Source organism: Peromyscus eremicus, chromosome 1 (assembly GCF_949786415.1).
Source record: "Peromyscus eremicus chromosome 1, PerEre_H2_v1, whole genome shotgun sequence".
Classification (NCBI taxonomy): Eukaryota; Metazoa; Chordata; class Mammalia; order Rodentia; family Cricetidae; genus Peromyscus; species Peromyscus eremicus.
The window spans coordinates 195469216-195475447 of record NC_081416.1 but is presented as its reverse complement, the minus strand read 5'-3'; positions in this window follow the sequence as shown (position 1 = coordinate 195475447).

Sequence of the window (6232 nt, the reverse complement as noted above, 5' to 3'; positions counted from 1 at the left end):
TGGCTGGCCTAGCAAGTGCTGACTGTAGGGTCTGGCTCAGCGGCACAGACTTGGTGTGTCCTATCTCCTGGTCCTGCTGGCAGGGGCATCAGTGATTTACTGTCTATTCATGGCCCTCCCAGAAACTAATAGCTCAGTTCATGAAACTGACATTGAGGCCTGATCTCTGAGAGAAGACTATGGTGGTATTGTGTTCCCCAAAATATTGTGTACCCTAATATCTGTGGTCAGAGAACTAGATACTTAGGATAGGCAGTGGTAGCACACACCTTTAATCCTAGCATTCCAGAGACAGAAATCCATGTGTTCAAGGATACAGTCAAGCATGTTGACACACGCCTTTAATCCCAGAAAGCAAACTTTTAATCCCAGGGAGTAATGGCAGAAATCAGAAAGGTGTATACGGTGTGAGGACCAGAAACTAGAAGCATTTGGCTGGTTAAGCTTTCAGGTTTCGGAGCAGCACAGTTCAACTGAGAACCATTCAGATATGAGGACTCAAAGGCTTCCAGTCTGAGGAAACAGGATAAGCAAAGGAACTGGCAAGAACTTTTAAGATTCCTGCTACATCTGGCGGCCAAAATTTGTGCTACAAATTCAGGAAAAAGCCGCTTGCCTGTGGCCTTGTGGGCCCCAGCTCAGACCCGAACTGCACTCTGCCGGTTGTGGTGGCACATGCCAGTAGGATTTACTGAAGAAGGCAGAGGGAGGAGGATCCTCAGTTTGAGGCCAAGGTAGGAGAAGCTTTGGCTGGGGCCGAGCCACAAACAGTGGTGGGATAATGGAGGCAGTGGCTGCTGCTCCGAGTTGCTGGCTCCTTCTCATCTTATTGGTGATGATGTTGATGCCTCTACCTGGGATGAAGGGTTTTCTGATGCTTGTTCAGAGAATTGCCAGGACCATCGTGTTACTAGAAAACATCGAAAAAGGTCAGTTTGGGAAAGATTGGCAAGACTATTGCTGTGAAGATTTTCTCTTCTAGGGAAGAACGTTCACGGTTCCCGGAAACAGAGGTTTATGAGACTTGTGTTTCCTCCAAACCACAGAGGAGGGACAAAAAAAAATTCTAAAGGGAACCATGACCACACCTAACAGCGACTTTGGAATCTTCAAAGGATGATAGGATCCCACAATGATGATTCCACATGGACTATGGTAAAGCCATTAAGCTGATTAACACCAAGGAAAGATCGGCTTTGGACTACAAACTGCTCAGGAAAATTTGGAGATGGCTAGCTGAGATGATTCAGCCTGACAGACTACTCGAGCAAGGACTTGAGACAAGCCCTGAACTTTCCCACTAAGCAGCGACTGGACAAATGATACAGGACTTGACAATTAACCCAAAAATTTTCTTTTCAGGATTCCCTACAGATATCTTCACACCTAGAAAGCAGGAAGTAACTTTAAGAAAACAACACCCACATTCCCAAGCGGTGGAATGGGAGGGTTTGGTTGTTTTATGAGTTATGAATATTGTCATTGTTTATGATGGTTGGTTACAAGTTGTTAATTGTTAATGGTCAGGAAAAAAGCTGATCATGGAGATTAGATTCAGAGGTTTTGTTTTTTAAAAAAAAAGGAAAAATAAAGAAGAGAATATACATATGAGGTAGATCACTGAATCTACCCTGAGAAAAACAGATAAAGAATTAATAAGATAAATGGGTAGATAATTGAATGCACTCTAAAAAGAAAAAGAGGAATATATAAAAATGACAAAAGGTAGAGATTACTGAATCTATTATTAAAAGAAAAATACTTTTAAAAAGGAACTACTTGTTTTACGTAGGATAAGTAATGAAAATTAGTTTGTCTGAGTTTATCAAATGTTACTGGACTGGACATTGTTAATATATATATAATGGAGTTTTTTACTGTATATATTGTATATACTTATTAGATAGTTATTCTTGTATCAGTTATAAGATTTTTAAATTTTAGACAAAAAGAGAAGAAATGTGGTGGTATTGTGTTCCCCACAATACTGTGTACCCTGATAAACTTATCTGCGATCAGAGAACAGAAAAGCCACTAGATGCTTAAAATAGGCAGTGGTAGGTAGCACACACCTTTAATCCTAGTATTCCAGAGGCAGAAATCCATGTGTTCAAGGATACAGCCAAGCATGGTGACTCACGCCTTTAATCCCAGAAAGCAAGCTTTTAATCCCAGGGAGTGATGGCAGAAAGCAGAAAGGTATATAAGGCGTTAGGACCAGCATTTGGCTGGTTAAGCTTTCAGGCTTTGGAGCATCAGTTCAGCTTAGAGCCATTCAGATATGAGGACTAGATACTTAGGATAGGCAGTGGTAGCACATGCCTTTAATCCTAGCGTTCCAGGCACAGAAATCCATCTGTTCAAGGTTACAGGCAGGCATGATGACACACACCTTTAATCCCAAGAAGTGAGCCTTTAATCCCAGGGAGTGATGGCAGATAGCAGAAAGGTATATAAGGTGTGAAGACCAGGAACTGGAAGCATTTGGCTGGTTAATCTTTTAGGTTTTGAGCAGCACAGTTCAGCTGAGAGCCATTCGGATATGAGGACGAAGAGGCTTCCAGTCTGAGGAAACAGGACCAGCTGAGGAACTGGCGAGGTGAGGTGGCTGTGGCTTGTTCTGTCTCTCTGATCTTCCAGTATTCACCCCAATACTTGGCTCCGGGTTTGTTTTATTAAAAAAGACCATTTAGATTTTTGCTACAGCACTCTTTTATGTTGCATTTGTTTAACTCTGTAAAGCTGTTTTGCTTTGCCTGTCTAAAACACTCACTTAGTCTAATAAGGAGCTGAACAGAAGGTAGCTAAGCAGGAGAGGGGTAAGCATAGCTGCCAGGCAGAGAGAATAAATAGGAGGGAAATCTAGACTGCATAGAAGAGAAGAATGAGGAGCAAGAATAGGAAATGGAGAAGAGGATTCCAGGGGTCAGCCACACAGTCACACTGCCAGCCAGGGAGTAAGAAGAAAAGCAAGATATATAGAATAAAGAAAAGTAAAAATCCCAGAAGGAAAACGTTTTGGGTCACATGTTACTGTCTCAAGCCATATTTTAAGAGTGAGCTGAGGTTCCACCTCAGACCTCATGATTACATTGTAAGCACCTCCCTGACTCCCTGACTGAGCCATCTCTAAGACTGGGGTATCTCCTCTAAAGCCTTAAGTTCCCAAAGATTAATTCCCCAGTCTCTCTGTCTCCATGTAAATAAATTACATTCAAGTGTGTCCATCAAACCACCAATGGGTTTATTTTGCTTTATTCGTGCTAATTTAGGGCACTAGATATCCTCCCTGGTAACGGTTTTGTTGGGGGAAGTACTTTCTCATGAATAATAAAAACTACAACATCTTCTCAGTACTTCTTCTCAAAATGACTGTCTTCCTGAGTTAGCCATCTCTCACCCCAGGAACTCACCTTGACAGGAGGCTCTAACACTCATCAAAGTGACCTTCCGTGAAACTCCCAGGGTTCCTGCCACTTGATAACCCAGCAATGGACAAATGGACGAGATCTACATCAGCAAAGTGGGGGTGAGGAGGGTTAATGGAGGGCAAGAATTGGGAAAATAGATCTTAGGGGAACAGGAGGTCATAGCTGGATCAGGAACAGAGTGGGAGAACAATGAAAGAGATACCATGATAAATGAAGACACCATGGGAATAGGAAGAAGCAGAGTGCTAGAGAGGTCCCCAGGACACACAAAAAATGTGTCCACTATAAACTACTGGTAATGGTTGAGAGGGTGCCTGAGCTGACCTACATTAATAATCAGATGGCGGAACACCCTAACTGTCATCAAAGAACCCTCATCCACTGACTGATGGAAGCAGATGCAGAGATCCATGGCCAGGTCCCAGGTGTAGCTCCAGGAGTACATTCGATGGGGGAGAGGAGGGATTCTGTGAGCAAGAGATATGGAGACCATGATTGGAAAAAGTACAGCAACAGCTACAACTAGCCAAACTAGTGGGAACACATGAACTGTGGACCAATTGTTGAGTAGCCGCCGTGCAACTGGACTAGGTCCTCTGGATAAGTGAGACAATTGTTTAGATTCAACTGTTTAGGGGGACCCAAGGCAGTGGAACCAGGACCTGTCCCTAGTGCATGAGCCAGGTTTTTGGAACATAGTGCCTATGGTGAGACACTTTGTGTAGCCTTGGGGCAAGGATGAGGGGCTTAGACCTAACTCAACTGAATTACCAGGCTCTGCTGACTCCCCAGGGGAGACCTTGCCTCGAAGGAAGTGGGAATAGGAGGGTGGATTGGGGAAAAATTTTGGGGGGGTGGGAGAAGGGAGGACAGGGGAATCTGTGGTTGATATGTAAAATGAGTAGAAAATGTCTTAATTTAAAAAAAGGAGGAAAAAGGAAATCACTCCACAAGTCTAAGATAAAGTTTTCAGTGAAAATGAGAAACACAATAAAACCAAAATGTGTCTTTTCTCAGACCATCTCAAAAAAAAGTCATGGTTTAATCATATTGATCTCTATATTTTTTTAGTTTGTAATAGTTCTCTGAGAGTTGGGTATAAGCTGTTTTAACATATTCACCCCTCCCCCATCTTTTCCCAAAGCCACTCTCCCTCCCCTACCCACTAACTTTCTGTGTTTTTAAAACAGACCTATCAAGCAAGACCAATTGGTGCTGCCCAAATATTCTTGCATGCATGATCTTCCACTGGAGTATAGTCTTACTATAGTATTACCAGGAACTACGCTGTTAGAGAAAACAGTGTCTTTTCTTATCTCAACAGCTGACAATTGCCATTAGCCCCCAGCTAGGGAAGAATTTAGTGCCAATTCCATTTTGTATGATGGGATTTGGTATGGCTTGCACTTGTACAGGTCTTGTGCATGCTGTCACAACCACTGTGAATTCACATGTGCAGTGCCCTGCTGTGCACAGAAGACATTGTTTCTGTATAGTCATCAACCACCTCCAGCTCTTACAGTCTTTCCATGTTCTTTTCTGCAAGGATTCTTGAGTCTTATGAGGAGAGGATGTGATCGAGTCATCCTGTTTAGGGATAAGCATTGTCATACAGTCTCTTATTCTCTGCACCTAGACAGTTATGCATTTCTAAGTTAATTATTATCTACTGCAAATAGGAACTTACCTGATGAGGACTGAGAGATGTAGTAATCTATGGGTCTGACAAGTCATTAGGAGTCAGTCTAATACTATGTTCACTTAGAAGATTAGAAGCAATAGTTTCTCTCCTAGAGCCTATGACCTGTCTAGCCATGGATTCTTGGTCCAATAATGGTGCCAGGCATGGTTTTCAGCTTGTGGAGCAGGACTGATGTTTGTGTCACTATTATACCAGTGAGCATGTCTTTCAAAGTTATTCATTGTCATGTTTGCACAGTGGCAAAGCTGGGTATAATTGATGATAACTTTTCAACTCCAGCAATGTAATAGAAATCCCTGGCACTGTGAAGATTACCCAGTAGGGATCAAGTTTCTAGGTCTGTACCAGACTGCTTTCTCTGTCACTTTCTGGGGGGTAAATAAGAGCAATGAACATACTGAATCCTATTTTTTTTAAACTAAGACAACTTTTAGTTCTCAGTCTTCAAATGTTTTTGGTGGCGGTGCTGGTAGTGGTGATAGTGTTTTTTTTTTAAAGTTTTGATTTGAATTGCTTGGGTCTAATAAGGTATGGTGGGCTAGCCTCAGACTTTCTATCTTGTTTGAACTCACCTCAGATTCATAACCATCCTCCTGTCTCAGCCTACAGAGTGGTAGAATTATTGTACTAAAACACTATAGCAGACAGTACACATGTTTTCAACAGATTATCTTTAAATGATATTCACCTTATATAGATGTCTACTATCTTGGAAATCATGGAACTGAATAATCTCTTATAACCTATCCCATTATTCATATAGTGCAACTATTCAGACAAAAACACAGGCTTCAATACCCCCACCCTCCAAATATAAATTAGTAAAAAGAAGTAGATGAAGGAAAAAGTGCTTTAACAGAATTAGATAATATTAGATTAGAAATACATAAATCTTAAAAATCATGGTAGGAAAACTTCCAGTTTTATAATGAATAAAATTATGTATTTTTTTATTTATTAGCATTGATTTAAATGAACTTGGTTCTTGTTTAAATTCTTATTCCTGTTACTTCATATGAAGAGGAAAAAATAGTTTTTGTCTTCCCTAGGGTATGTATTTTTTTCTCTTGTATATACAAAGCTGAAATTCTAAGCATGT